Raw genomic sequence first — 7479 nt, forward strand, 5'->3', positions numbered from 1 at the left:
TTGAGTTTAAGTCAGGGCTCTGGCTGGGCCATTTAAGAACAGTCACAGAGTTGTTGTGAAGCCACTCCTTCATTATTTTGGCTGTGTGCTTAGGGTCATTGTCTTGTTGGTTTTCCTCAATTGCAACCAGTCATCCTGGCCCTGCAGCTGAAAAACAACCCCCACAGCATGATGCGCCACCACCATGCTTCACTGTTGGGACTGTATTGGACAGGTGATAAGCAGTGCCTGGTTTTCTCCACACATACCGCTTAGAATTAAGGCCAAAAAGTTCTATCTTGGTCTCATCAGACCAGAGAATATTATTTCTTACCATCTTGGAGTCCTTCAGGTGTTTTTTAATGTGTCTTGCACTGAGGAAAGCCTTCCGTCAGCCCACTCTACCATAAAGCCCCGACTGGTGGAGGGCTGCAGTGATGGTTGACTTTCTACTACTTTCTCCCATCTTCCGACTGCATCTCTGGAGCTCAGCCTCAGTGATGTTTGGGTTCTTCTTTACCTCTCTTACCAAGGTTTCTCTCCCCCGATAGCTCAGTTTGGCCGACGGCCAGCTTTAGGAAGGGTTCTGGTCGTCCCAAATGTCTTCCACTTAAGGATTATGGAGGCCACTGTGCTCTTAGGAGCCTTAAGTGCAGCAGAATTTTTCTTGTAACCTTGGCCAGATCTGTGAATTCTCTCTGAGCTCTTTAGGCAGTTCCTTTGACCTCATGATTCTCATTTGCTCTGCCATGCATTGTGAACTGTAAGGTCTTATATAGACAGGTGTGGCTTTCCTAATCAAGTCCAATCAGTATAATCAAACACAGCTGGACTCAAATAAAGTTGTAAAACCATATCAAGGATGATTAGAAAAAATGGACAGCACATTAAATATATGAGTGTCACAGCAAAGGGTCTGAATACTTGTAACCATGTAATATTTTAATATAACCAAATATATACTTTCCGTAGACCTGTGTAAATCTGACACAGAAAGAATATTTTTATTCCAATCAGAACCAGTGGGTACATGGCAAATATTTAGGTGCAGGTGTGGAACATACCCATTACTAGTAGAACATGAGTCCATGTAAATGCACCTAGAACCTACCATAATATTTGCTAGCTAGCAAACAGTTAAGCTACGTTAATAGTTAAGATTCCGGCGAACATGAAATGTTTGAGATTTAGCAGCCAGGATTAGATTTGTTTTTAAAAAGAAATAAATATCACCAAAGTATTAAACTAAAACATTAGATTTCTGTATCAGGATGATTTAGTACAGGCTTAATTCAATATGCTGTAGAAATATCAGTTCCACAAAGAGGAATGTGGCTTTTCATTGACCTGCCACCAATTATGCAATGAATTCAAAACCCTGCCATATTTTACTCGATAAACCTAATGACATTCTTGTAAAAAAGTGGCTTAATTCTAAAACAACATAACCATATGAAGACTAAGACTCATTCCCTAATTGTATTCTCTAATTGGTTGTCGCCCAACTTCCTTGTTAGCGCAATATGCAGATCAGGATTTTTCGCTCCCTGAAGGTTATCTCTCAATTTGCATTCAGATGAGCTGGACGTTCAGGGCCTGCCTGCTTATTATGCGAGCGGTTCGCTATTCCGCACCGACCAAGTGAATCACAACGTCTATAAAGCAATTCACTGGTTCCTACACGGATGACACAATGGTGGTCATTTGCCTGTGCACTGACCATGCAAGACCACTGTTTACATTAGATAAGGTATTAAAGCAGTTCTGGTAGGTGACTCGGAGGCGGTTTGTTGATTGCTGATAAAAAAGGAGGCTTTGTGAAAGAGAGATCAGACAAAGGACATCCTCGTATACTTCTTACACTTCAGCAGTCGCACAATCTTCAGTGAAGGGGCACAGATGTTAGGCAAAGTTGTTTTTTAGTGATTTTTGTTGACGTTCCATTAAAAGGGGGCATGCCATTAAATACCTGCTGCCTCAGAATCACTTTTGTGTCCCAATCAAAACCAGTTCAACGCACACCACGTAGTAACCACCATCTCTGAACCTGTGCAACAAGACACAAACTCTCTGAGAAAGTGTGTGGATGTGTGTGACTGACAGGACGTGGGAGGATAGTAAGCTATTAAAAGGCATATTAAATTAATCCTGTCTATGACCTTTAAGTAGTTGCAAATGAACACAGTGTGTGTGTGAATTTCTTGTACAGTATATAGGACATTTCATATTTTGATGGGTGTTATGTTGAGATATGCATTGGGATGGGATAAAATGGAGTTTCCGCTCATCAGGCCGATGAACTGTGTGCATGTGCGTATGTGTGTGAGATGGAAGAACTGACGGCCACCTGGGGTGCTGGAAAAGGACATATACTCAGGGGTCCTGAGAGAGGAGTACCGACTGTACTAAACATCTCACCTCACAGAGAGAGACAGAGAGAGATAAATATACTGATATGGACACCTGCATATGAAAATGGCCGAAACCCAACAAACCCAACAAAAACCTCCATCAGTTTGCCAAAATATATCAGCTCTAATGTCCAAATAGTGGAATAATGTCCTAGCCTAATGCACATAACCCAAGTAGCTGGATTAGGTGTTGAAAAATGCCTAATGTGTATTTTAATGACTGAAAAATCGAAACCAGCATAAATAATAGTTAATGTTGACAATGTAGATTAGCAACATTAATTACACGACTTTTGTCAGATACACTACATTGCCAAAAGTATTCGCTCGCCTGCCTTCACATGCATATGAACTCAAGTAACATCCAATTTCTAATCCATACTGTTTAATATGATGTTGGCCCACCCTTTGCAGCAATAACAGCATCAACTTTCTTTCAGAACGCATTTATGAGGTCAGACACTGATGTTGCACAAGAAGGAATGGCTCGTAGTCTCCACAATTCATCCCAAAGTTGTTCTATGGGGTTGAGGTCAGGCCTCTGTGCAGGCCAGTCAAGTTCTTCCACACCAAACTTGTCTTTATGACCCTTGCTTTGTTTTGAGCCAACCCCTAACTGTTCCCACAAGTTTGGGATAATAAAAATGTCCTAAATGTTTCGGTATGCTGAAACATTAAAAGTTTCTTTCACTGGAAACAATCACCAGATCCAACATGACTACACAATAGGGCACAAAGCATTAGGCTTGTCCTAAATCGATAGCTCCACAGAATTTAAGAACACTTTTGCAGTACTTGGTATACTTGCTCGAAGTTTAATCTGCAACATAAGTAAAACCAAAATGTGAATTTACATTCAATTAAAATTTAATTGTAAAAAATGTATTGGATAGTTTTAATAATACAGTGGAACCTTAGATTGCAAGCATAATTAGTTCCCGGGAAGCATGCTTCTGTATCAAAACTCTTGTATATCAAAACCATTTTCTCCCATAAGAAATAATGGAAACTGTGGATGATTCGTTCCACAACCCAAAAAAATCAATATAAAAATAGTTAACAAAAAATATAAAGTAAAAATAAAACAAATTAACCCTTAATTAACACTTTACCTTTGAAAAGAATGGTGGCGGCAGTAATTGAGACCAGAGAAAGGAGGAAGGTGGAGAAGGGGGCTGCTGTGTAGGACGACTTTCACACACAACAGTTTACCAATAGATTCTCACTCAACCAAGCATGCGCGCACACACACACAAACACACCCACTAGCTTGCATACAAGAGTACACACACACGTTTACTGAATAGAGACTCACCCCCGCGCTTGTGAGGGTGAGTCTCTATTGGGTAAATTGGTGTATTTCCCACACAAACACAAAATAAAAGATGCTTTACACACACACACACACACACACACACGCGGTCACAGAGTTATAGTAAACAGTACACACGCGCACGGATGTTAGTGGGGACGGTTACCTCCAAGAGAGAATGACCGTTGGCGCAGTTGTGATCACGTGAGGCCCAACGTCAAAACAAAAAGCGCATGCGTGCCACATAATACTCTGTACTCCCATATCAATACTCGCTCGTTTTACTTTCAATCCGAGGTTCCAGTGTACTTAAAATCCTGTGAGAAATCATATCAGGTTAGTCCATATTAGTCCATTTATTGTATAATAGTAAGCTAGCCTTAGCAAATAACATTATAAATACTTATAAAGAACACCATAAAAATCCTGTCAGAGATCCTATTACAGTAGGTCATGATGTCAACATACTGTATCCCTTTCTCTGTGTTAGCCATGGATGCTAGCTAATAATAATTATGAAGAGTAAGTAAAGTTGTTTTAAATTTATTTATTTATTTATTTATTTATTATCTCATTATTAATATCCTAAATTTCTGACAGGTTAGCACATACTAGCTAGCTGACTGGTTTTGCTGGTATTTGAACCAGCTTTAATTAATAAATGTTAGCTTGCTAGCTTGGGTAAGGAACATTATGAAAAGTCAAATATCTAGCAGCAAAACCTAAAACTCCTGTCAGAATTTTAACAGGATTAAAAAGCTGCTAAGTTAGCTCATATGGTGAATATTGTAAAACTTTAGTCAATGTGGTTTTAAAGATCCTGTTAGAAATTCTGTGAGGTTACTGTATATTAGCTTCCTAGCTAGCATTGCATGAAAAACATTTGCAAAGTCATTTAATATGACCTAAAAAAAATTGTCAGGTTAAAGCATGTTAACCAACTGATGTTAGCTTTAATTATAAAGATTATTATTTTTTCAGTTATATTGTTTGTTTAATATATAAGAAAACGAAATGGCTTAAGGAATAATTATTTGCTTGCTAGCTTTAGCTGTGGAGTTTTTGAATATATTCATAATAATAGTATATAAGAATATAACTGAGTGTGCAGGTTGTGTGACATATTTAATTAAATATTAAATATGAATATCCAGTCACATAATCATGGAGTTAGCAATTCATTAACTTTAGCATCTTGGCTGATTATTTCCTGGAATTTTTTTTTTTCATTAATTTTTCAGTTGCGTTAAGCATCCAAGAAACAGACTACAGGCTATAAATAAACCTTAATAATCAAGCCACGTTGTGAAACATTTATGGTCTGTAATTTCTATTTAATTTTGGGAGACGTCATGTTCGTACTTCCTGTTCTGTCTCACAACACGGCACATGGTTTATTAGAACAGAATGAACCCCTGACCTTAACGTTTATAGCTGGGTAGAAATGTATTGCCTGAATGGTTATGAAGACGTGACACACACACACACACCAATAAGAGCTACTTTTTTTATTAGTTTGTGTAATACCAGAACGGACGTCTCAGATCAAACAGCGTCCACTGCGCGTAGGATTTTACTGGATTGAAAAGGAAATCAAACCGCAATGCCTTCTGGGTTAAAGTCTGTTCCCAGTCACACAAAGCTGTTACCTCAATCCTACAGACTTTCCATGATTCATCTGTTAAAGGCTAAATAAAGCTTAGTAAATCTAAATAGAGCTAACGAATGGATTAGGCAAGTCGTTAATAACGAAACAGTGACTGAACCAGGGGAACCGGAGACAGGAAGTTGGTGAAGACATGAGAGTGAGAAAACTCGATCTGTGGTATTTACATCCTGAAAAAAACATCATACAGTGACCTAGACTAACTGTGTGAGAAAGTTTGTGTGTGTGTGTTTCGGGAAGGGGGGGGGGCACAGTGTGACCTCCGTTCCCCATCTTTATAGACTGACGGAGATTCTTTGTACTGCTTATACAAGCTAGCTTTCTATAGAGTCACTATTTGTGTGTTACTGTGTGTGTGTGGGAACATGGGTTTGTTTTTAAGAAAGACAGGAAGTGGAAGATTGTTTTTTCCCCATTAAGAGGCCTATTAGCAAACTCGTGTCTTTGCCCTTAAAGTAACCACATAAACAAGGTGTGTGTGTGGGTGTGTGTGTGTGTGTTTGTGTGTTGATGGATACCCATGGTGCAGAAAAGACCACACGCCCAGGGGTCCTGGAGATATCTCACCTGTTTCACGCTCACAGAGAGAGAGAGAGAGAGACTTCACACACTGATGATCTTATGATGTTTATGGTTTATTTCTGTGTTGCATGTGTTTCGTCTATGTTGGTGGAGGAGAAGGAAATAAGTAATTGAGAGGGGGTGTGAGGTTTGAAAATTTTGTAAAAAAAAAATTGTGCATTGCTTTAAAAAAAAAAAATCTTAAACCACTGCTTGGTCCTCATGATGGTGTGTGTAACTAGGCAGTAACTTAAAGTTTTTCTGTTGAGGTCATGTGACACCTGAGCTGAAGCTTCCTTTGTTTCACTCCTCCACCCAAACACACTGTTTCAGTGTCTACTGTATGTAAATGAGCTGCTGCCGAGCCACATCCCTACAGAGAATAGGCTGGGGGCGGGCTCTTTTTATATGATGTCACATTAGGGGGGGAATTTAATTGGCTTTTATATTGTTAAAAACGATCAAAGCAAGAAAAGCAGGTTATGTTTTTTTTTTTTTGTCTCAGAATTTTTTTAAACACACACACACACACACACACACACACACACACATACACACTGGTAACCGATATAAATGTCTAAAACATGACAAAAAATTATGTTTTTGTGATCTTTAATTATGTGACTTCTAACAATTACCAAATATAACAGGACTTATTTAAGAGTTTCACAGTGACAAATCAATTTTCCTTTTTTTTTCTGGATTTAAATAATTTAACAACCTATTGATTCTTTTTTTCTAGGATTATTATTAGTATTATTATTTTTACATTTTCTCCTAATTCATGGCATGTAGTCTCGATAAACATCTTGTTATTAATTGAATATGAGAATCCCAAATCAAGAAGAAAGGTTGAGAACTCACAAAATCATGTGATGCACCATTTTATTTAAACAAAAAAGAAATTATACATATGTATACAAATATACACACAACGTAAATATGTTCAGTCATTTAACAAGAAGTCTGTGTTTGCAGATATACAGTGTGTAATACAGGCACATACTGTAGCGAGCAGATATTAAGAATATTTTCTCAGGCCAGCTGTGATTAAAAGCCCAACTGTTTTTATCTACAGCACCGCAACAGCAACATGTGCAGAATATTTGTATCTGTATTTTATTATTATTATTATTATTATTATTATTACTGATCAAATCTATGGTCATGTAATTTGAAGTCCTACCCAGCCTGCTATACATGAGGTTATAATGAGCAAGAAAACTGTACTGAAAAGTAACATTCAAAATGAAACCTTAACGTTTATAAAGGCTCGGCTTTAGGAGCGCCAGAGTGGTTCCAAATGGGTTATAACGGTACTCCAGCTCAGTGGTTCCTCTGCGCATTTTAGTGTTTTCTCAGCTCCCAGTACACCTGATTTAGCTCATTTAAAGCCTTTACGTAATAGGAGTGAGTGTGGTACACACAGGCGGTCCTTCAGGGCCAGGGTTGAGAGCAACAGCAATGGATTGTCCTGTTCCTAATGGTTCCTGATGGCGTTTAATAAGGAGAAGAGGTCCTGTTAGAACAGCATTAAGCCGTTCCGATTG

Source organism: Clarias gariepinus, chromosome 18 (assembly GCF_024256425.1).
Source record: "Clarias gariepinus isolate MV-2021 ecotype Netherlands chromosome 18, CGAR_prim_01v2, whole genome shotgun sequence".
NCBI lineage: Eukaryota > Metazoa > Chordata > Actinopteri > Siluriformes > Clariidae > Clarias > Clarias gariepinus.